We start from the raw sequence: 26,233 nt of genomic DNA on the forward strand, positions 1-26,233 counted from the left end.
GTATATTTTCCTCTTTCTCCCCTGCTGCCTCTGCCCATCCCAAGGCCATCATATTCCCCTTCCTCACCCTGACCCTAACCCTCCCCACCCCTGTAGTCCAGCATCTCTTTCTCCATTCCTCCATTGGTCCAGCATCTCTCCTCTTTTCCCTCCCCCCTCTCTGCTCCATCCCAGTTTCAGCATCTTTCCCCCTCTCTTCATCCCTTTTGGTCTAGGTTTATCGCGCTCTCTCTCTTTTTACTCTGTTCCTTCTTCCCCCTTCCCCCCTGGGGCTAGCATCTCTCCCCTTCTCTTTTTTTCCTCCCAGGTCTAGTCTCTTGCCCCCAAGTAGGCTTGACATCTGTCCATTTTCTTCTCCCATACAGGTGTGACCACTCACTTTCTCTCCCCTACCCCACAGGTCTAGTGTCACTCTAAATCTCTTGTTCATGGGTATAGTGTCACTCTCTAGTCACACGCCCACTCCCCTTGACCCTTCAAATTCATACTGGCATCAGCATGATGAAAAAAGGTAGCCTATGGACAGCCCTACCAAGGTCCTTCTTCTTCTGTATACCACCGCCTCTTATGTAGCTTCCTGTGGGCAAAAGAGGAAAGGTTCTTTCTGGGTGAGCCAGAGGCTATCTGCTTTCATCATTGCTACTGTCAGCACAATTTTAGAGGACCAGGTGGAAGGGGGTGAAAGGAGGTCTTGAAAGACATGCAGGACTCAGTGAGCGAGAGAAAGGGGGGAGGGGAGAGATGCTAAATAGGAGGAATGAGTTAGAGACACAACAGTTTAAAGGTTGTTGGCTTCTACCAATGGGTAGCCCTGCTCTTTGGTAGCTATGCTCCAGGGAAGGAGAGATGACAACATTATATATGAGAGAAGAGAAGGAAAGATGCTATACTGCAAAGTGATGATATGCATGGCTAAAGGTTGGCCTAGGGCATCTAATATTCTTGAGCTGGCTCTGGCCAGAAGGCTAAAAACCTAACTCACTTGCTCATCCTTCTCAAGGGTCAAACCTAAGGTTGAAATACTGATTATTAAACTCGTCTCCATTCAACATCAAGTTGTTCCCTCTAAACTAATAACATGCAGAGCTGCGCATAGACCTCATCTAGCACAAGAAAATGAAGGGGAGAAGACAAGATTAGCATTGTTGGCATCTAAATAATACTGCTGCAGAAGCATATGCGAGGAAGGGGAGGAGAAAATAGCTATGATGTCTGGGTAGAAGAAATAACATCAGAGACCGATGATTCCATTCTGAGAAGGGAGAAGATTCCCTCCCTCCCCTTCTGACAATGCAGGCTTTCTACTGTGATGTCATTTTGCATGTAATGCCCCCAGGACTAGTCTTCAATCATGTCACTCTCAGCACCAAAGAAGTGATACAGAAGTAAAGGACAACATTTCCAAAAGAAAAGTTGAGGGAAGAAGGCAGATCCCAGTGACATACTACAAAAGAAGAAACTATTAGAGGTCCTCTGTGCTTCAATGTATTCCAGTGTACTGCTTGCTCATCATAGGGGTTTAAAGTGACAGTGTCTGCAAGAACACAATAAAATTTGGTTCATAGAACTGTTGGGAAAACTGTGGGAAAATTGTGTTTGAGGAGGGAGGATTAACTAGGTAAACTTGAAGGGATGGGAGTGTCTTGGATTTGAGGAACTGGAAAGATTAACTTTGGGGTGACTGGGTGGGGGGTAGAAGAGGCTAAAGGGGAGAGTAGTTTGAGAGTGTTCTTTCTGGAAACAAAGGATTTAAAACCAGCATGTGCAAGTGTGTGTGTGTGTGGGGGGGGAGTGAGGGAGGGGTGAGAGGGCTGGGATAAGGGAGCAAACCACAGGGAATTGGGAAGTAAGAGACGTGATTAGCTAGGGCAGTATAAATTGTGTGAGCTTCTTGCAGCTCCCATAGATCCCAAATGAAACTGAACAAAATTATGGTTGTGGGGATTTTTTTTTTTTTAAGGTAGCATTAGTTCATGTAATTCAAACCAAAGTGGCCTAAAACAGCTAGACACAGCATGATTAACTGGCATCGTAGTGGTCTAAGAAGCAGAGAAGCCAAGGTTCAAATCATATTGATGATCCTAATGACTTTGGGCAACTCAAATCACCCTCTATAGCTTCTTGTACAAGCTTAGATTATTATCATTATTGTGAGCCCTCCAGGGCAAAGACCTATCACATATAGTGTACTTGAGTTTGCAACTTGGATTTGACAAAATAATAAAATGAGTGATCAAATTTATAATATAAGTAAAAACAACAACAATAAGGAAACCACACACTGTTAGTCCTTTCCTCTCTTTTGGCATATGAAAAAAGAAGAAAGCTGAAGAGCAGCAGGCACATAATGAGGTTTTTTTAAAAATGTCTTTTCATCTTTCAAGCATTTACTGAAGAACTGCAGTTTATCTGAGAGATTGCAGGCCTTTAATAATTGAAGACTGTGCCAAAAGTTCAATGTAGTGACTTTTAAAAAAAAACATATTTCATACTCAATTTTAATAGGTGTTTGATTTTAATTCAGATGTGTCCAAGCATGTAGAACTTTGAGAATGCTAAACATTTTGGGATAAATATTAGGCCGTCAGCAGTGATCTTTTCACCATCGGCTTTATACTAGGATATTCTATGCTGGGCCAAGTCGGGCACAAACATTGAATATCTAGCTATGTGTGTGGCTGACCAGCACTTAACTAGTTAACCCCCCATTTTGCAAAGCCGCATTAGGCTTTTTTTTTATCACCGGCCGTGGCGGTATTAGCTCCAACAATGCTATTAATATGTGAGACCTGCAAAAACGTAATACAGGACCACTTGTGTCTCCTATCTAGGAGGAGGTAAGTGCTCCCAGGTTACCACTAAGTTAACCAGTTAACACACATTAATCATAATTAGCTAGCTAGCTCACACATACATACCAATTACCCATCCAAGCTATGTCTTCTCTTAAAAATAGAAACATAGAAACATAGAAAACATAGAAATAGACGGCAGATAAGGGCCCACGGCCCATCTAGTCTGCCCACCTTAATGTCCCTCCCCTACCTTTGCCCTGTGAATAGATCCCATGTGCCGATCCCATTTGGCCTTAAAATCAGGCACGCTGCTGGCCTCAATCACCTGTAGCGGAAGACTATAGTTTTAGACAATTCGTAGTGTACAGTTTGGTGCACAATAACAGGGAAATTACTCTATAATGCTATAACATGTTTGTGTGGTAACTTGTTCTTTCCTGCTACTCACATATTAGAGCTTAGTACCCTTTACTAAAAGGCTGATGAACCATTTAAGGCAGGGGTGTCAAAGTCCCTCCTCGAGGGCCGCAATCCAGTTGGGTTTTCAGGATTTCCCCAATGAATATGCATGAGATCTATTAGCATACAATGAAAGCAGTACATGCAAATAGATCTCATGCATATTCATTGGGGAAATCCTGAAAACCTGACTGGATTGCGGCCCTCGAGGAGGAACTTTGACACCCCTGATTTAAGGGCTGAATAACAACCCTTAATCAGTTAAGTGTTGACTCCACTCTGACTTCATCCCGGTGTGTCTACTTGAATAGCTGGTTTCAGCTTAGGTGGTGATTACTGATATTCAGTGACATTATCCAGTTAAGTTCCACTGAATATCAGTGGATAGCCCCACACAAGTGATTTAACTGGGAAGGAACCTCTCCTGTCCAGCTAAATAGCTTTGAATAGCAACCCCTGTCTTTAAAGGAGCCTGATTAGAGGTGTGGGGGAAGAGAGAGAGAGAGACTGGTGGGGACAGGGGAGGGGAGGGCCATGGAAAGTACCTGATGGTGATTGGGCAGGAGAATAGGGAGAGAAAAAAATTGGGGAGACAGGGCATTTGAGAATAAATGTGTCCCTTCTATCTTGCTGCACCATATGCCTGGAACAGACTGCCTGATTCAATATGTCAAGCTCTGTCTCTGGCAGTATTCAAATCTAGACTAAAAGCTCACTTTTTTGAGGCTGCTTTTAACTCCTAACTCCCACTCACTTGTAAAGTAGTTATGTCTGTTTTATCATTACTTCTGTAAGAAATTCCCTAACCCCTATTTGTCCTGTTTGTCTGTTTTAATTAGATTGTAAGCTCTACTGAGCAGGGATTAGCTCTTGCATGTTCAATATGAGACAATCTAGTTGAAAGGGATCAAAAAAATATAATGCTTTTACCGTGTTTGACCATTTATATGCACATTTTGCAAAAAATTCATCAGCTAAGTGCACATATTAACACACATATAGGATGTTTTTCCTTTTGACTTACAGTATATAGCCCATGAAGCAACAGGAAAGATATATATCTTTTGTTTTAAGAACAATGAGTGCTCATGACAAAAATAACCTCTGGACCCAGTTTTGTTAGGTTTGAAAATGAAAGATACATGATCCAGCTGTAAGGTTAAGTCTGGTTCATCCTTAGATGTTTTATTCAGAAAGACTGATCCTGGACTGGCACTTTCATCTCTGTTCTAGGCAGATAGTAAACGCTGGATGTGGGAGGAATTGTTTCTTTAGGAACTAAAAGAACCTCTAGTAAATTAAAATGTTCTGAGGGGATAGCCTTATAAACTTTCAGACAGTTTAAAAGCTGAAGATTTTCATTTTGATCATGTTTTTCAAAACCTCAAACCTATGGTAAAAAAAATCAAATTATCCTTAATAACTGCACTTTTCACTTTTGGAAATGCAGAGGACCTACCCTGTCAAACCTGAAATCTTTTCACACTAACCTTCAACAGTTTGGGAAAAAGCACGCACTTTGGCTCCATTTTCTGAAATGAACTATCGTTATTTTAAACTTTCATTGAACCATTTTCTATTTAACTATATAGTCAATGCATAATCATTTTGATGTTAATCTCTTCCCTCCCCCTGTCCCTACCCGATAATATCCCTAACATTAATCTTCCCCACCCCACTCAATGACATTTCTAACATTTAAAAAAATCTCAATTTATGTGACCTCCCCAACCATTTAACTTCTACTTGAGTCCCTCTTTCTCTTTCCCATGACACTGGAGAACCTTCAAATTCATCGATATCCCTCTGAAAGCCTACTCTCTCTGATGACAGAAGGGTAGAATTTTTCTTCTTGCCAGCTTTAATGTTAAATGTTCTAATTTGATCACAGTGCATTGCACCACTAAACTATTTCATTTTGAAGGTATCACTTGCATCAGAAGAAAGTAAACTTCAATTCTTCTGATGGCAATAGTGGTGAAGAAATGTCATGGTGAGGCTTATATGCCATAATAGGAAGAAAAGAAATTCAAAGGAGGGAGGCATACAGGTTTTGATTTAACATCAAAGAGAGAAAGTTCCAGTAGGCTGTTGTACAAGAGCGATTCCACGAGGTTGTGGGAACAATGTACAGTATTTGTGCCTTGGCATCTCCTTATTAAATGCATCCTCTTTTTAGAGCAGTACTTTGCAAGCTGATGCACAGTTGCTAAATAGCTCACTTTCCCCAAATGCTTAATTTGGATAAAATACTCAAAACATCCAGACACAATCCAGGCACATTTCATTAAGTGCCAGTTTCTATGTTTTGACATTGTTTGAGGTCATTGATTGAACCATATCTCCATCATTCTTTTCTTGGTTAGACTGAGAACTTTTCAGCACCACCTCATACACTGAACATATGTCTGTATCAACAGTAGCAACAAATTCAATAAACAACTCAAGAAAAATGAAAATCTGAACAAATTGATAAGCGTGTAGCAGTTTTGAAATATGAATAGGATTTTCAACAGAATTACTGGATATTAATCTTAAAATTGAGAAATGTAAGGAAAATTTTTGTGGGCAGAAATTTATTGTAAGGACGGATATGTCTGTCCTTGGACGTGTGTTCAAGATGATGCTGAAGGTTTCCAGAAGAAAGTATAAATGACGTTATCCTCTGATTCCTTAGGAAACAAGGAAGATTCAGAGAATACTGGGTCTCAGCATTTTTTTAGATAATGGAGGAATCACCTTCGAGTTGACTGAAGATGCAAAGTCAGACAGTTTCAACAAATTTAGCAAGTAAGACCGTATAGTATTGAATTTATCTACTTTTGTGATGAGATCATTGGAAGAGAGTGTAATGTCAAAGGGGTTAAAAATATCCCAATATATAATAATAGATTCAATATATAAAAGACAGAAAGGAGACTGCATTAATCAAAAAGTGGAGAAAAGGACCTCAGTGTCACTCAGAGTACCGTAAATTCAAACAATCGAAACTGAGGACAATCAAGCTTCAAATAAAAATTTGAAGAGAACACATACTCGGTCCAGAAAAACTCCACTAAATACTATTGTGTAGCTTTCTTTTATTCTATATCTAAAGAATTTGAAAGATTGTATTTATGAAGCCTTGAGAGTTATATTAATGTGCTTTAGAATAATAGTATTTTGTGGAGTTTTCTGCACCAAGGATGTGTTCTCTTCTTCAAATTTTTATTTGAAGCTTGATTGTCCTCAGTTTCGATTGTTTGAATTTACTTTGAGTGACACTGAGGTCCTTTTCTCCACTTTTTGATTAGTGCTAAGTCTCCCTTCCGTCTTTTATATATTGAATGTATTATTATATATTGGGATACTGTCAAAGGAGATAACATTTGTTCCTATAAAGACATATGATTCATTTCAAAAGCAATTACACTTGGAAAATATTTTTTTAAATTTTCAGCTTCAGCTAAATTTTTCTAATCTGGCAGTAGAAGACTGTGATAGATGAGTAGTTCATAAAAATCCAGTTGGGTCACTCCTGACCAGTGGCATATGGGCAGGGCCTTCAGGGGATTCAACCCCCTGAGGGCACTGCTCTGAATTTGATTGGTTGAAAAGGCAGCAGGCAGAAGCTGCTCAACCAATCACATTCAGAGCAGTATTATCAGGGAGTTGGGTGAATCCCAGCCCTACAGCCCTTCTTTAGCCCTGCTGTATTTTGTTTGTTTACTTTATGCTTGATGTAGTTTGGTTGAGCAGGCTGCCTGTTGGCAACATGTGGAGGATGGTCTGGGTAGTTCCTAGTGATGGAGAAAGGGCCCCAAGTTTTTTTTTTTTTAAAGTAGCAAATCAACTATGTGCAATTTTAAAACAAAAAATGAATAAAATTTCATTCATTTTTCTTTCATTTCATTTCCTATATTTTCTATGTTGTGATGCATTTTTGAAAATCTGAACATTGGCTGCCTGTTTCAGTCCCTCCTGAACCTTCCTCTCAATTCATCATATGTCTAGACATTACTTGATATATAACATTTGCTTATGCTGCACCCAGACTATGGAATTTATTACCAGTTGAACTAAAACTGGATCTATCCTACATTTCTTCCAAAACAAAAATCCGTCTCTTTCAGCAAATATTTAACAATTAAGGTTAGTCTATTTTTTTTACCTCTTTTTTCTTTATCTTTCTATGTTTAGCTACTTGTTCTCTCGAGTCTTTTATTTGTAAACCACTTTGCTGCCATGTTGCAAAGGGTAGTATGGTCAAATATATTTTATTGAGCTCAACAAGAAAACCAAGCAGATATACAAGATGAAGTGCACACAAGCTCAAAGGTTATGTTACTAAACCCCTCCCCCACACCACTCCTCCCCCTACGAATAACCCCCCACCCCCCAAACTAACCCCCCCCCCAATCTCCTCCCCAGGTCCTTCAAAGGGTAGTATATCAAAATTAAATTATATCCCCAGTTAGTTATGTCATGTCATCCTTTAGATCTGAGAATCTAGCTTAGGTGCTCTGAGCCACTGGGTTGACCATGGTCTTATGGCTGTTCACAAAAAGAGAGAAACTTACAATGACTAAATTCTGGTACATTTTATAGTCTGACCTCTTGAAATGGTAAAGCAAAGTAATTAGTCTTAGGACATACTGTGCCCTTTTAATGATTGGACAAAAGTACTATAAGTATGAAATTATCCACCCAGATTCTATAAAGATCACCCAAATTTGGGTGTGACCCTGAGATGTTTGTGCAACTTAATTGGTTAATGAACTGTTAACAAGCGGTACTAATTAGGAGTTGCACACATACCTATCTGCATGTTATTCTTTAACGCTGGGTGCCCATATTCCATAGCATGCAACGGAACATGGGTGGGTCAGAAACATTCCAAAAATTTGGATTCAGTGTTATAGAATACTGGAGATGCATGCCCAACTTGAATGCCAGGACTTTCAGCTGGTTTCAGTAGATTTAAGTTCCCACATCCAAAGTTGGGCACGGGTTGGGAATCAGTGTTATGTGCTCTTCAATAAAGGGTACTCAGTCAGGAGCATCCTTTATAGAAAAACATCAAGTGCTGATTTTTTTTTCTGCCACCAATTTTTGAGTGTCATTTATTAAATCTGCTTAGTTGTGCATTAGCCGTGCAGGGTAATGAAGAATTGCATTTTGTCAAACTGGACTGATAGACTGTAGGACTGAATAAGGCATCTTGTGAGATCAATGCTTTGCTGTTTATTCTACCTGAATCTGGGACATTTCTAGTCAGGTATTCCATTCACCAAGACCACTGTAGACATCTGAAAATGTCAAATAGCCCAATGAGTTTGCTAGATTCAATCTGCTGTAATCTGTTAAATCCACCTCTCTTGGAATGTGCATGACCAGAAAAGACTTGATTAAACACAGTCAATGCAGTTATTGACCACAAAATAAAGGCTTATTTATAATGATAAAATAGAAGAGTTCAGTTCTATTTCAAATCATTGCATCAAATAGATTTGATTTATTAGACCCTATAACAACTTGATTATATAACACTAAAACTTTAACCACAATCATTTGTCTTCTTTACAGATACAACTATTTTGAAATAACTCTGTAGAAGATGACTTTTCAAACAGAACACCTTGCATAATATATCATTCCCTTGCAGCATGGGTACTGATGGATAGGTTGGTAAGATAATAAAATAAATTAATAAGACTGCAATATTTCAAAAAGTGGAATTGCTTGATCTAATTAATTCTTATGCTTATTTTAATATTTTAGGTGGAAGCGGAGCAGCTTAGTATATAATATATAGTATGTCGGACTTTAGACATCCTGAGCCCTCCAAAACTCCCCCCAAACCTACTATAAGCACTTGTCTACCACTCTAATAGCTCTTATGGCTGCAGGTTTTATCTATATGGCAGTATAGTAGTATTTTGGTGGAGTTTTGTGGGCTCACACTTTCTACCAAAAATGTAGTAGTTAGAGTGGCTTATGGGCTTGGGCGCTCCTCTCTGTATCTTACTATTCCACTCACCAGGCTACTTAAGACACCTACGTGATGATCTACTAGGATTTCCCATGCCAGGTGCCACTGTTCTAGAGACAGGTATGTACTGTTTCATTCAGATTTTGGGTGGGTAGGGGTCAGTGACCAGTACGGGAGTATGGGGGTGTGATTACTTAATCCCTCCAGTGGTCATCTGGCCAGTTTGGGTACATTTGTAGCACTTAGACACTTAAAACAGATCTAACTCTGAACATCTAAGTTCCATCCTGGATGTCTTGGAAAACTTCTGTGTACCTTGTTGATTTTGTGCCTTAGCTTTTCTAAGAGCCTTGTATTCATTTTCAGTCTTTTTAAAGATTTTTTACAAGTTTGTATTTCCCAGCACTGGAATGGCCTAGTGGACCTATATACACGCCCCTGAAGCAGGCCTCCATCTGGGGGCTGAAACACGGACGTGTCGGATCATCAGCTGGATCATTCCAATTTAAGGACATAACGTTCATATGACTTCTATACATGTGTTTTTATTCATGTATCTATTTTGTATTTATAAGAAATAAAAGATTGTTTATCCCAAGGTTGATGTGTTCTATCCCATTCCCCACTTGTCCTCTCTTTGTCGGATTTTGCGTGGGGTTTCTGTTCCCTATACTTTGCTCTACATTTGGGAAAGGTATGATCATTGCTGCAAGACATCCAAGTCTAAGTATGCCCAAATCCTGCTCATAACATTCATGCAACATGCCCCACTTGAATTTTGGATGCATAGTGGATAGGAAGCCTAGGAAGATGTCCAGAAAGTCAGTCTTGAAAATTGTTACTTGGACGTTTCGGCAAATAAACTGTCCAAGTGCCTATTTACGCTGTTTTTTTGGACATCTGCATTTTTTTAAACTGAGCCCCTACGTATATAAAATGAGGTTTTCTACCATCAAAACAGACTGTGTGCTGCATCCATAACTAATCATGCTAGCAAAACACATTTGGATTTGTAAGTCCCCAAAAATTCAAAATCTCTTTGCTATAAAGCAGAATCTATCTGGGCAATATTATAACTTAGAGCCTCAGGTTAGGCGCCTCGATGCTGCATATTTAACACTAATTCTATAATAGCATTTTGGCACCAAGATTCCTTTATAGAATACTAGCACAAGTCAGTATTGATGCGTCTACATTTAGGAGAAACCACTTACACTAGGTCTATGACAGGTATAAATACCTTAAATGCACCATGCAGTGGTCATAACTTATGGCATTGACTAAGCTACATATATTAGTTGGTGCCACACTCATGGCATACCCATGCTCTATTCATGTGTATGCATCCCTCACAGTCACCATAGCACTTATACATTACCTTACAGAACAGCGCATAATGCATTTGGACACATAAATAGTACTAACTGGTGCATTTATATAGAATTATAAATGTGTAGGACATTTGGACACAAAAACAGTTATAACTGGTGCCCAGTTATAGAATTGCCTTTCACATGTGAAAGTTTAGTACCCTGCATTGGCCTCTGGTTCCATCTGCCTCGGGGTCTATTACAAGTTCATATATCACCAGCCCATTGAGTAAACTAGGACAGAAAAGCTATCTCTCACTGAAAAGCCAAAGGAATGCTAATCAGCTTTGCTATGAACAAGACCATATATTACCAAGGGAAAACAATGGCTTAGTGGTTGAGACCAGTTCTTTATTTCTAGCAAAAGAAAGATTCTGATAATTCACATACAGAGCTTTCTTTAAGGAATAGTGTGATCTGTGAATGATTAAAAAAAACATAAAAAATTATTTATTATAAATATCTATCTATCTATCTAAAAGTAGAGTATATCTATCACATAAACCAAAAGACCCTCATTTATGTTTAGGTAAGTTACCACAAATAAGTCAATCCTTTCTTGATATTTCTCACGCTAATCATTAGTAATAATCATAATAGAAATAATAATAATAGTAAAGGAGGAAAAAGCCTCACACAACTCACCCATATCCTAGTATGGTTGACATCTGCAGGCATAAGGGCTATTGGGGTGGTGTACAGTTGGATCCAGTAGGTTTTGGGTGTGTTTTGGAGGGCTCCCTATACCCAATAAGAGTTTTATGGTGAAGTGTGTACCTGAACCTTTTTATGTGAAGTTCACTGCAGTAAACCCTAAGATGCCCTACTGCTCTGCTGAGATGTCTTTGTGGCCAGTCTATTAAAAATGCTGGCCCCTCCTACATCCCAATGACTTACTTTGTACATTTTTCTTTTTTACATTTTTTTTGGTCACAAATGGTTCTAAAAGATAGATGCACATCTGAAAAATGGCCATTTGTGATAAACAAGATAGATTTTTTTTTCAGTTTTGAAAATGGGCATGTTTTATACTGGATTTTTGTGTGTGTTCCACATAACATCTAAACTCGAATTTAGATGGCATATCAAACATGTCCCTCGTGGTCAAGTTGACATTAGGGTGGAGGATTCTGCAAGATATTTGGTTGAGAAGATGGGAGTAGCAAGGGATGTCTTTGGGACAGATATTGTGGAGGAAGCTGTGATTGGTGACAGAGAACCTGTGAATTGCAGTCAGTTTTCAGTGGTTGATATTGATTAGATTAGGTCTGTCCTTAAATAAAACTGCATGAAAGAGTGGAACTTGGATGTGATAGTATGTAATGATCTTAAGGTGGCCAAACAGGGTGAAACGGTGATGGCAAAAGCTAGAAGGATGCTTGGGTGCATAAGGAGAGGAATGACCAGTAGGAAAAATGATGTATTGATGTCCCTGTATAAGAATCTGGTGAGACCTCATTTAGAATATTGTATACTGCACCCCTTCAAAAAGATATAAACAGGATGAAGTGAGTCCAGAGTAAGGCTACTAAAATGGTCAGTATTCGTCAGCATAAGATGTATGGGGACATACTTAAAGATCTCAATAAGTATACTTTGGAGGAAAGGCAGGAGAGGGGAGATATAATAGAGGTGTTTAAATATTTACATGGCTTAAATGTGCATGTGGTGAGTCTCATTCAAATGAGAAGTTTCGGAATGAGGGGGCAAAGGATGAAGGTGAAAGGGGATAAATTCAGAAGTAACCTCAGAAAATACTTTTTCATGGAAAGGGTGGTGGATGTTTGGAACAGCTTCCCGGTGGAGGTGATAGAGATGAAGAATGTGTCTGAATTCATGACAGCTTGGGGCAAATACATTGGATCTTTAAGGGAGAGGAGAGGATAGTAATGGCTTGGTTGGGCAGACTAAACAGATCATATGGTCTTTATCAGCCTTCTTTTTTCATTTTTCTGTGTTTCATTTTTTCTATCTACTCAGCATTAAGGCTTGCATAACAATCTGAAATTCATAAACAGGAAGCAATAATTTCAATCTCACCAGCATTCTCAGATAATAAAAAGATGACTGCACAACTTGTTCACTCAGGGATAGCTAGGAGTCAATCAGTATACTGAAAACTTTTCCCCAGCAAATTATCATACAATCCTACACCTTGAGGACACATTTCTCCCTATCACCAATATGTCTGTCTTCATGATATTCAGTTTCAATCTATGTTTCTTCATCCCATCCGCCACCCTGTTCATGTACTGTCCAATCTTTGCTGAATCATCATTCTTCTCAACAACTGGGAAGAAACATTGGATATCATCAGCATACTTTCTGTAGCTCACACCCAACCCAGCCAATGGAGTACAGAAAGATGCCATGTACAAATTGAAAATCAAAGCTGAGAGGGTAAACCCTTGGGGCATCCCTCACAGTAATAGGATAGATTGCTGAAACTTCAACCCCCTTACTGCTACCTGCAAGGTCCATCCAAGTATGATCTAAACCAATTTAATATTGTATCTGTCAGTCATAATTCTTGTAACCTCAAAAGCAAAATCTCCAAATTTGCCATGTTAAAAACAGATGACACATCAGAAGGTTTGTTTATCATCTAACCCTCGCCGAAATTCATAAAACATTGAGACTAACAATGTCTCAACCCATGCTCTTTTCTAAAACCAAACTGTTATGGCATTAACCCATGTTCACAGTCTACAAGTTCTTCCAGTTGCAATAATTCAATCTTCTCAATGTGTTTTCCTACCATAGGCAATATACAGTAGAAATTGGCCGAAAGCTTTTCAAATGCCTAGCATCCGACTTAATATTTTTAATAAAGATTTGACAGTCACCTGCTTCAACATTCCTGGCATTTCTGCTAACATTAATGTTTTCTGAACAATAGCCAACAATGATGGTGCCACAAATGCACCCAACTCTCTAATTATCAAGGAAAAACAGGGATCTAGTAAAGATTTAGTAAGTTTTATTTAAGGACAGACCTAATCTAATCAATATCAACCACTGAAAACTGACTGCAATTCACAGGTTCCAGCTCATCGAAAAGAGCAGCCACACCTCTCTAGAATACATGCTAGCCTCGGTCAATGACGAACTCCAACCTCACCCACTGGATATTGTGACCAGTCAGACCCGGGCTCTGCCAAGGTCCCAGCTAAGCTTAGGAATAAAGTAAAAGTAAAATCCCGGAAGGAAAATGCCAGGATTTTCCAGGATGATAATGTAGGGGATAATGCCAGTGGCCACCAGGAGGAGCCAGATTTATCTGAAGATGAAGGGAGTGAGTTTTGTCCAAGTCAACACCAGGGGAGCTCAAGAGGCCCCTGGAGTTCTGCTGACACACTCAGAACAGGGCACGCCCCTAAAGTAGATAAGCCAGCAGTGGCATTCAAACCAGCAAGCCGGTTAGGGAGGAAGTTTAGGCCTTGTCTCCCTAAAGCTTCACCTAGGGCAAACAGGAGTAACAGCCCTATACCGATGGAACTGGCTGAGGCTGGGCAAGCAGAAGATTTACTACTCCCAAAGGAGGAGCCTATGGACTGCCAAGAGACTTGTGCTGACTGTGACTCCAATTATCTTGAACCAATGCAGGTGGACTTGGCTTTAATCCACAGACAGTGAGTGTGGTTCTTTTGGAACTGTTTGTGTGCTGTTTTTGTTTTTTCTTGAATGTTGTTTTGGAAGGAAGCTAGGAGTGTGTGTGGAGAGGTTTTGCTGCCACCTTGGGAGGGAATTTTTGAAAGCCTATCTGAAGGCCTTTATGTTAGCAAAACCTGGTTCACTCTCCTATTCCTGGCAGACAGATATGTTTATCAGAGGCTTTCCTTTATTTCATTTAATGATTGGAAATTGAGGAAGCTTAAATGCTGAACTTTATTTTGATGGAATAAAATACCTGTTTTGGAGCAGGCAGTACTAGCTCTACAAAGAGCTGGATCTCCAGAGCAATTGGGACCTGATAAGCAGGGGAAGAAAGTTGAGACTTTATTATGGACTGCTTTAGTTTCTTGCCCTTTTTGGCAGTTTTGTTTTTGTTCTCTTTAATGCTATAAGAAGTCCTAACTGATGTTACAAAGTTGGAGGAAGTACTTACCTGCCTTAAAGAATCAAGTAAAAAGAACTATTTTTCTAAACAACCCTATTGTTGAGACTTTATTTTTTTGTTTGAATTAATTGTGAGTGCGGTTGAAAAGTCCAGTCCTGCAGGGTGGCTCCATGTTGGGTCACACGCTAGTGCACAGTTTGTTGTAGCCATCAGAATTACTACAGAGCCCTGCCCTGGGCCATAGTGGTGGCCACAATATCCTACTTCTTTACCGCCCACCCACCCCTTGGAATAAATTCTCTGATCTCATTCTTGAAACCATATCAAACGCCTTCCTCAAATCCCAAAGACTTTTGATCATTGGGGACATCAATCTCCACCTTGATGACAACACCAACAAGGATACGATCGAACTAAAGAGCTTCCTCACCTCTCTCAGTTTTTCCCCCCCTTCACCTTCCCCATCCCATGAAAAGGGACACACTCTAGACCTCATCAGTTTCCTGGATCTTACCGCCTACAAAACCTCAGTCAGTGACACCAGCTGGGAACAGATCCCTTGGTCTGACCACTTCCTTGGGACCTTCTGCCTTCCCATTTTCATGTCGCATCTTGGGACTCCTCCCCGCTCCTCTAATTCCATCAACTTTCGCAAAAAAATTTCAAGCGACCTGTTCTGGACAAAATTTCTCAAACAATTCTCCTCTGTTCCTAAGCCTGCAGACCCTGAATCCAACTGGCATAACTGGACCGCCCTCTCCTAGTCTACCTACCACTCCCTCGCCCCCCTTTCCACCAAATCTATCTCCTATTCTCGCAAAGCCCCTTGGTACCTCCCTTATCACAGAGAACTAAAGCAGAAATGTCGAGCCCTGGAGCGCAAATGGAAAAAATCTAACTCCCCTATAGATAGACAATCCTGGAGAGCCAACATCAAGCTCTACAACTCAGCACTAAAAAAAGCAAGGATGAACTACTATGGCGAGAAAATCTCCAGATCTAACAACCAGACTAGTACACTTTTCAAAATCTGGCGCTCTCTAACCTCCAAAATAGACTCCACCTCTCTCCCCTCCTTCCCCTCTGCCGAAGCTCTAGCAGAATTCTTCAATTCACACCTTACGACGCTCCTTCCCACCTGCAGTCTCCTACAACTCCCTGATGCTCACGGACTCCAACCCTACTCTAACGGCCTCTAGCTCTATCCCAGCCGTCAGACTCTGGGCTGCCTTTAAGCACGTATCCGAATCCCTCATACTTAAAATCTGTCTCAAACTGAAATCCTGCAACTGTTCTTTAGACCCTTTTCCTTCCTACCTCTACGAGGAAATACCCACTCAGGCCATCTCTTCCATTACCAAACTCTTAAACTCCGCCCTACATTCGGGCCTATTCTCCCCAGAAATGGGCCATATCGCCTTATCCCCTCTATTGAAAAAACCCGACCTCGACCCCTCTGCACCATCCAGCTATCGCCCAATAGCAAATATCCCTCCCCTAACTAAGATGCTCGAGTCCATCATTTCGACCCAACTCTCATCCTATCTAGAGAAATTCTCCATTCTCCTACCTTATCAATATGGCTTTCGCCCCAACTTCAGCACCGAATCCCTACTGACCTCCCTAATCTCCAAGGTTCAACAACTTCACTCCCACAACAAGTTCGCCGTCCTCCTGCAATTCGATCTTTCTGCCGCTTTCAACGTCGTCCACCACGATATTCTAATTTACCAACTCTCTGAGATTGGCATCACCTCTACAGTCCTTGAATGGTTCTCAAAATTCCTTCGTTCCCGATCCTACATTGTCAATATGAATGGCACCTCATCCTCCCTCTGGACACCAACCTGCGGAGTCCCGCAAGGCTCACCTTTATCTCCCATCCTTTTCAACATTTATATGTCCTCTCTAAAACTCCTCCATCTATCCCCCCTTTAAACAATCTACACCTATGCTGATGACATCCTTGTCCTTCTCGAGACCGACTCGAACCTCACTAATCTCTCCGGCAACATTTCCTCCTGTATCTCAAACCTCCAATCTTGGGCCTACACCGTCCAAATGAAATTGAATGAATCCAAGACAAAACTTCTTTGGCTTGTCCCAAAATTAGATCAGCTACCCACCTCAATCCCACTGTCCTCTGGCTCCACTCTGCAGCTCGAATTCTCCAGCAATGTCCTGGGCGTTATTATCGATTCTACACTGTCCTTCAATGACCACCTCAACTCCCTGGTAAAAAAAATGTTATTTTAGCCTTCACATGCTGAGGAAAGTAAGATCCTGTTTCCATCAAAAACATTTTGCCATTCTCGTCCAAACCATCATCCTCTCCAGATTGGACTATTGCAATTCTATCTTCATAAGCCTAACAAAGAAAAACCTTCACAGACTCCAACGGATTCAAAATACCGCGGCCAAGCTTATCTTCTCAAAAAGTAAATTCGATCACATCTCACCGCTCCTTCTCAAGCTTCATTGGCTTCCGATAATTTCCAGAGTCCACTTCAAATGCATCTGTCTAACTTTCAAGATCGTCCACGGCATCCTTCCACCTTTAATTCCGCTCTCTTGGAACTCCTCAAACCCCAATACCTCCAGACCCATCCAAAAATCGAAACTATCCTTCCCCTCACTAAAAGGCATTTCCCTCCCAGGAATACTAGGGACTTCCCTCCCCTTCAGACTCACCGAGCTCTGGAACAACCTTACCTCCCCTCTTCGTAATCTGAGTGCTCTCCAACCCTTCCGTAAACAGCTGAAAACCTGGTTATTCTCAAAAACCTAACTTTCCCTCCTCTTCTGACACCCTAGCCCTCTAACTTCCCTCTTCCCTCTGCTCTTCATCTAACCCTTTCCTTGGAGTTCCTTTCTCATTACTATTCCTGTAAACCGTGCCGAGCTCCACGACTGTGGAGAAGGTGCAGTATATAAACCTAAGGTTTAGTTTAGTTTAGTTTAGTTTAGGTTCTCTGTCACCAATCACAGCTTCCTCCACAATATCTGTCCCAAAGACATCCCTTGCTACTCCAATCTTCTCAACCAAATATCATGCAGAATCCTCCACCCTAATGTCAACTTGACCACGAGGGACATGTTAAATTGTATTGTTCCTTCAGGTTTTTGCAGTCCAAATGCATGACCATGCATTTCTTAGCATTAAAACTTAGTTGCCAAATTTCAGATCATTCCTCAAGCTTCACTAGATCTTTTCTCATGTTATCCACACCTTTCTGCTGCTGAAAACAGTTTCCTTCTTGGATAGACCTTAGAAAATCATCCCATGGTCCAGGAAGCCAAAATGCTCTCAACAACATCATCCATTCAGCCACAGATTCATCTTGGCCTTTACTCTCAATTCAGTTTAGGATCAACAGGAAAAACACCTATGCAACTGACTGCTTCTCCTTCTCTCCCAAACACATGAAGTCAATTTTGATATATTTGGAGGGGTACCTAACAGTATCATTAGTGACAAAATGGATGAGCAGTATCAGATAATAGTCTTTAGGCATGATGAGTCCCAGCAAGCTTTCAGTATCATATTGAATTTTGGCACCAGGCTGACGGCACACCTCCCAGGACATCATATCTGGTCTGCAGATGGACACTCAGCTTCAAAACATGGCTCATGTCGAAGCCAGAGTCAAGTTTCTGTTATCACATCTAAGATAAGTTTTTGAATATTTATTCCTTCACATATGATATATGCCATCAAAACTTTTTGTTTTTTTTACCAGCATGCTACATGAAGCTTGTGTGCTATGATTAGAAAACACTATGCACCACTGGTAATATTAGTTTATCGTTTGTCACCCTGTGAACTATTGATCGATGAGCACATGAAGAGACTTTCAAATTAATAAATGCTTTATTAAGTTTATGTAGTGACTGATTCTTTGGGGTTGTCTGATAGTGAAAAATAGATGTAGGGCAGAAAGTGAAGGAGAGAAAAAACAGCAAATGAATAAGAACATCCTGGAAACACAGTTAAGAGCACAGACAGAAGGAAGTTCAACTAGAGACTGGGAAAAGATGATTAAAAAACTAAAATCACCAGACAACAAAGGTAGGAAAAATTATTTTATTTTCAAATTAGTAATTGAAATTTGACGGTTTTAAGAATTTACATCTGGTGTCTATACTGTATATTGCACTGTTTAGGAAGAAATGCATTTGTTTCTATTTCTCTGATGTTGTACTGCATGCATCTTATGGTTTTGTTTGTGTATATTATTACTTTTAGTTTATGGTCCTATATTTGCATAGCATTTATTAGTGTTCTGTATATGTAACCAAGGCCAGGAGTTCTGGTAGGAATGAATGTTGAAAAGTGCCATACATTGTGCTTTGTGTAATTTAATTTTGTGGTTAACCATTATGTATTGTTAATAAGATTATATTGTGTGTACAGTATACAGAGCCATGCAAAAGTTTTGCATCACCTCCGAGTAATACATTGTACCGGCTTTCATGCTGGATCACAGCAATATTTCTGATGCCTACTGCTGCATATTATATACTAACGTTTCAGAATTTTATGCTCTCTCACACTGCACATTTTAAATTGATTTAGGGCTTCAAATTTATTACTTGTAATGCATAAACTGCAGAATGTTGAAAATGTCAATATTATGCGTCAAAACCAGATCGAAACAGTCCAATCAGATCAGTCCATTTTCAACCAATGGCATTTGTTTTGAGGAACCAATCACAGAGTCGGGGGAGGCAGAAAGAGTCGGGGCGAGCAGGCAGGAGAGATGTGGGCAGAACAGGGCGGCGATGCGACGATTCGGGAAGAGATCCGGGGAAGAACATCAGGGCGGAAGGCTGGAGAGATTCAGGGCAGCAGAGAGCAGGGCTGTGAGCTGGGCTTCTTTGGATCAGGAGAGTAGGAAAGAGGTTTGTGACTGGTTCCCAGCAGTCGCTTTTTCCGAGCCCAGTCGGATTTGAAAAAATGTTCAGTGAATCGCGTCCCTGCCTATTTTGCAAGTAGTTCCCCTCATTTACATGCATGGATCGGAAGAGGGTCACTACACAGGTTAGTGAATCGTGTTGGGGGAAAATTGGGTCGCAAAGGGCTCGCAAACCAATCGGTTTGCTTAGTGCAGGGGTAGGGAACTCCGGTCCTCAAGAGCCGTATTCCAGTTGGGTTTTCAGGATTTCCTCAATGAATATGCATGAGATCTATTTGCATGCACTGCTTTCAATGCATATTCATTGGGGAAATCCTGAAAACCCGACTGGAATACAGCTCTCGAGGACCGGAGTTCCCTACCCCCTGGCTTAGTGAATCTAGCCCTTAATAACAATGCGAGGCAGACTTCTACAGCAGAAATATCAAAAGCAAAAAAATAGTCTGTTGGGCAGACTGGAAGGACCATGCGAGTCTTTTTCTATCGTCATTTACTATGTTACATACAAACAATAACTGATATAGACAAAGCTAAATAAGATTAATGGTCCAAGTCAATATACTACTTTAGAGAAAAAGTCAAAATCCAAGAGAGAGAATTGACTAATATTAAAGAGCACTAACCTAACTAAATCTGTTCCAAATGGATTCTTCAAAACAAATGGAAAAATAACCCACCATTGACACTTTTTGGTTTTATGTCTTTGGTTTTATGTCTTTAGTGTGTCTCCCAACTGTGAAAAAAAAAAAGGCATGATATAGTGTTCTTTGTGTTCCCTTTGAGGAGATAAAGTAACATTACTAAGAAGGCATGCCCTTGTTACAGTTGTTTTCTTATGCCTTACCTATGTGTTCTTTAATTATTTCTCCAGCACTGTCAGCAGTGCTATTGCCCTACTAGTTTAAAGGTTAAGCAAAGCACCAAGTCTGTCAAAGTGAGTGAAACCAACTGGTGTACAGCTTTCAGAAGGTAATCAGTGCTAATAGGTACATAATGGCTAACAGTGTGGCTGTTTGCACACAGATACATCACAGCAGACAGAACACAGGCTTCGCTGCAGTCATAAGTAAAAAAAAAAAGGACATTGGGTTTCCCAGGCAGTTCGTGGTTAAAAACAAACTGGGAATGAGATAACGGAGGAGGCAGAGGAAGATGATGCCATGCGGGCATTCCATAATGGATCTATTACATTTCTTTGAGGTTAGCATTCCTTTCTCCTTATCTTCTTCCATTTGATCTTCTTCCACATTTATAATTGTAAATTAAAACTAAGGAATGGAGAAGGGTAAAGCCACTGTCTTATTAATTGTGTGATACCAGTAAAAAAATGAAATTAATGGGAAGAAAAATCTATCCATATTCCTTGACATCTTTAATACTCCTTCCTGCAAAATTTACACTGAACTCAGCTGTTCTCTTTTTGCTTGGATTTGATAGCTCTGACTGAGGGCAATCTTCAACCTGTTCCAATTACAGCAAAGTCGGTGGGTAGTCTTTGCACCATGAGCCTACAGATGAAGTACCCACAGATGAGTGCACATGCTTTCTCTGTGAGTACACTTTCTGACTAAACCACACACAAAGGTTTTAAAACAGATAAAACTATACATGCTGTAGCAATCCCCCTCCCTCTGTAACTGCTGAGAATTCTTTCCCAAATGTGCATTTGTACATTAGTGGTCCTTGTTCAAACAGTTCTTTTATCCACATAAATAGCTATTTATATGGATAAATGGTTTGGAAAACTGCCCTCATAGTATTTTAGAAATGCAATACTGCACAATTTTGAGAAAAAAGAGTGCAAGTTAACAACTAACAGAAGGGACATTTTTAGCACTCTCATTGGGATTACATTCAAAGGTAATTTTTTTACCCACAGGCTAGAGATGCGCTCAACCAAAAATTGTTGGTTTGCTTTCAGAAGTTTTGAAAATGTTCTCACCATCGAAACAGGATATCTTGGTTCATTTCACACATTCACAACATTTTTTAAAAGCACATTAAACCTTTTTATTTGTGTCAGTCAATAGAATGCACTTTAATGTGTAGGTTAGTGTGTATTAAATGTGTGTGCGCTATTTATTTTGAGGAACTCTAACAAACCAAATGCACACTAGCAAATGTATATCCCTATATCAAGAACTGTATCAATTTTGAAAGGAAAAACACACCTTGAAATTTGTAGGGATGTGCACAGTGGGGAAAGGTTTGGGTCATTTTCAGAATTTTTCCCTATTTTAGACATTTTTGGTTAAGAAAATATTATAAGAAGTTAGACTTAAGAAGTTAGACATCCTATACAGAATCCGGGCCTTAGTGCGCACTAATATTTAGCATGTACTAAATTATCTAGCACGCCTTAGTAAAAGATTAGAGCGCCTAGCAACATCAAACCTAGGCACCATTTATAGAATCTGGTCCTAAGGGCTCCTTTTACGAAGCCGCGTTATCGGTTTAACGCACGTAATAGCGCACGCTAATTTGCCGGCCACGCTAGCTGCTTCCACTTCCTCTTGAGCAGGCGGTAGTTTCTCGGCTAGCATGGGGGTTAGCGCACACTAAAAATGTGCGTGCGAAAAGGAGCCCTAAGTGTCTCTTACGAATGCCATATGGCATATCATCATTTCCTTCTCCTATACTAGCAAAAATGAGTGGAATTGTCCAATCAGAAAGGTGCACAAATAAAAGTGTCTTTCAACTCATCTGATTGATCTTTATTCATCCAAAGTTACTCGACCCGACATGTACATGTTTCGGCCCTAAGGCCTGCGTCAGGAGTCTACAAGTCATATAAAACATTAATGAAGCATATGAACATACATGAAAATATGGTAATTATAAAAACAAGCATCAAAATGTAAATACAGAAATAAACATAAAAAACAGCAAATTACTTCCATAAAGAATTAAAATATAAATATAAAATCCATGGGTACAAAAAATACATATTTTTTAATAAATATAACTAATATCATACATATAAAAATACGAAAAATACAAATTATGTTATTTTATACTAATATGACATATATAAATCACAATATTCAGTAATAATAAAACCTTCTTCCTTTCTGATTGGACAATTCCACTCATTTTTGCTACTTTGTCCTTTGTGGATTTGTTTCCCCTGTCATTTGCGCTCCTTTTTTGGGGTCACCACGTCCTTCGCCCCTTGGGATAATGTTCTTAGTTATACAGAGGATCGTTTGCATCGGCTCCTTCAAGAGATTCCAGAACCAGAAATTGATGTTCCTGACTTGGAGACTATTTTTGATAAATGGACTGATCTTATTGATCTTAAGAAAAATGTCATTCAAAATGAGTTACATTATGCTACTATTTTACAATATTGTAGAGTAAAACGTATTCCTAGGGGGTTAAGGATTATGAAAGAGCCTCGTCTCTTTTTAGATGATGAGGCCTTTCTACATGATTGGTGCACTATCTTAAACAAGTGCGCATTAGATCTTATGATTTTAATTGTTGAAACAGCAAAGAAGAAAAATGATTTTTTAAAAATTAAAGTAGAAGAGAAATGCAATCAGGTAAAAGAAGATTATAGTAATTTTGATTGTATTTTGGATGGAGTGGAGAAGAAATTAGAATCCTTTAAATTAAGGATTAAGAAAACTAAGAATGCCAAAATGCAACGTGATTTAGAAGATTACAGAAAAGGCAGTATCTACCCTTGGAGCAAACCTAGAGAGTTTCAGAAAAGAAGAAAATTATCAACTGTTAGACATCAAGATCGTGTTTTCCATACAAATCAAGGTAATCAAGGAAAGAGTAAGATGGATAGATCAGTTGCCCCTGATCCGATCATTCAATCTCCAAATGGTACTACTATTAATAGACCATCAACCTCGGGCTTTCAAATGAGAAAAAGAATTAGAAATGATTCGGATGAGCTTTTTGTCTCTCCGCTCAAAAGCCCCATTGTCCCTTCCTATAATCATGATTCTCACACAGATAATTTTTTAGAAAGAATATGGCCCGAAAAAGGGTTAATACAATCAAACAATTACAGACCGTCAGTGAGATACCAAGGTCAAAACACACGAGGCTCTTATCAATATTACCAACAGAGCAGGTATCTGCCGCCTCAACAGTATCTAAGCAGGTCTTTTTATCCAAACAGAGGAAGAGGAAGAGGCAGAGGAAGAAGCAGGGGGAGTGTGAGTTACTAAATAGCCATCAGAGTGAAGAGGTTCCCATATTTAATATTTCTAAATTCACGTTATCTCATATTCAAACGGATGTTTTGCGTAAAGGATTATCCTTCGTTCCATCAACTTCATATGATCCATTTCAGACTAAAATTGATCTTTTTAAGTTTCAGAGAAAACTTCAGATCATGCATTTTTTTGCAAATGGTCCACCCTATACAGATATGTCGGTTCTTAAACCTGAATCTAAATGGTTTCCCCCAGGCCCTATAGACCCATTGATTGAGGCTTTCCAATCATGTGTAGCCCATGATGTCGCCATTTTAGAAAAAGAACATAAGAAGAAAATATTTTATAATCTTTCAAAATTAGAACTATCTGCAATTAAGGAATTAAAAGAAAATATTGATATTGTCATTAAACCTGCCGATAAAGGGGGTGGTGTTGTTATCATGGATCGTGGTTTATATGTTTCTGAGATAGAAAGACAGATTTTTGATCAAGCATACTATACACTTTTACAGACGGATCCTACTGGACAACTTAAAATGGAGATTGATTCCCTGGTAAAAATAGCAAAAGACGCAGGATATATAACTATAAAAGAGAGTTCATTTTTGAATGTTGATTATCCTACCATTCCAACTATTTATATTTTACCGAAGATACACAAATCTAACACAAATCCTCCTGGTCGCCCCATCATTTCCGGGAATGGTTCCATCTTAGAACCCCTGTCTAAGTTTGTTGATTTCTTCCTTAGACCATTCATTCCATGTATTGCATCATATATTAGGGATTCCTCACACACGATCAACATTATTGAAGTATACGAAGGTATTTTGTCTAATACTATATTGGTCACTATGGATATTGAATCATTGTATACCAATATTCCACAATTGTCTCCATTACAGATTATAGAAAGGACACTTAGGAAAAGAGAGACACACAAAAGGATACCCAATCATTTCATATTGACATTGGCGAGTATAGCATTGACGAATAATTATTTTTGCTTTCAAGGTCAATTTTTCCAACAAATTAAAGGTACAGCTATGGGGTCTTCTATGGCTCCGGATATTGCTAACCTTTACGTGGCAAATTTTGAGGAAGTTTTTTTACAGACACATCCCTTTGAGAATAACGTAGTTTTATATAAAAGATATATCGATGACGTGTTTATATTATGGAGAGGGACAAGTGAAGAACTTACCAGATTTCATCAGTGGTTAAACACTTGTGATGAGAATTTGAGATTCAAAATGGAATACAATAAAGAATCTATTTCTTTTCTAGATATACAAATTTTTAAAACTATCTATGGATTAAAAACTACCATCTATAGGAAAGACACTGATAGGAATTCCTACCTACATTTTACGAGTTTCCATAATAGGAGTCTTAAAAAAAACCTTCCTTTTTCACAATTTTTAAGATTATGTAGACTGTGCACAGATATTGAAGAATTTGAAAAACAGGCTCCACTAATACGCAATAACTTTATAGCCAGAGGGTATCCGAAAGAGTGTGTTGATGAGTGTTACCGGAAAGCACAAATGAAACATAGAGACGAACTACTACATCAAGTTGCTGTTAGATCAAAACCAGAATTGGTTTGTACTCTTAGGTTTTCATACCTTTCCAGGGATATACAAAATATCATTAGAAAAAACTGGCATATTTTAAAACCTCATGATTGCTTTGAAAAAATTGAACCTGTAATAGCATACTCCAGAAATAGAAATCTGAGAGATATTTTAGTACCATCTGCTTTACCAGAATTCCCATCTATTAGCAATGTTCCGGTTGGACATATACCTTGCGGACATTGTTCTGTATGTAAGCATAGCATGACGGTAGTGAGTTATGAACATCCAGTCACCGGAATCAAAATTAATTTAAAGGAATATAGTGATTGCCAAACATCACAAGTTATCTATGCTATCATTTGTCCTTGTAAAAAATGGTATATTGGTAAAACAAAACGTATGATGAAAACAAGACTAATTGAACATAGGAGTTGCATCAGCAGAAATGTACAGTCTGCGCCGATTGTTGAACATTGGTATGATAAAGGACACTGTATTGCCGATTTAAAATTCTTTATTCTGAGAGTTATTAAAACTAAATGGAGAGGAGGTAATCTCGATAATTTTCTTGTAAGGGAGGAACAGCGTTTGATCTATAATTATAATACTATTAGTCCACATGGTCTAAATAATGATTTAGACCTGAGATCTTGTATGTGAGCTTTCATGTTTCCCATTATATATATGCCATATATATTTTTTTATATATATATATATTTTTTTATTAACATGATATTTACATTTTTAACTATATATTATATCCTGATTTTTTTATTTTTTTATTATTTTCTATTTTTTATTTTTTCTATTTTTTTATACTTTTTTATTCATTATGGTTATTTAGATATTTTAAGCCTTTTTTCTAAGTATGAGATGATGTCATCACATTTTCTGCGATTTTTAT

This window comes from Geotrypetes seraphini, chromosome 1 (assembly GCF_902459505.1).
Source record: "Geotrypetes seraphini chromosome 1, aGeoSer1.1, whole genome shotgun sequence".
Taxonomy (NCBI): Eukaryota; Metazoa; Chordata; class Amphibia; order Gymnophiona; family Dermophiidae; genus Geotrypetes; species Geotrypetes seraphini.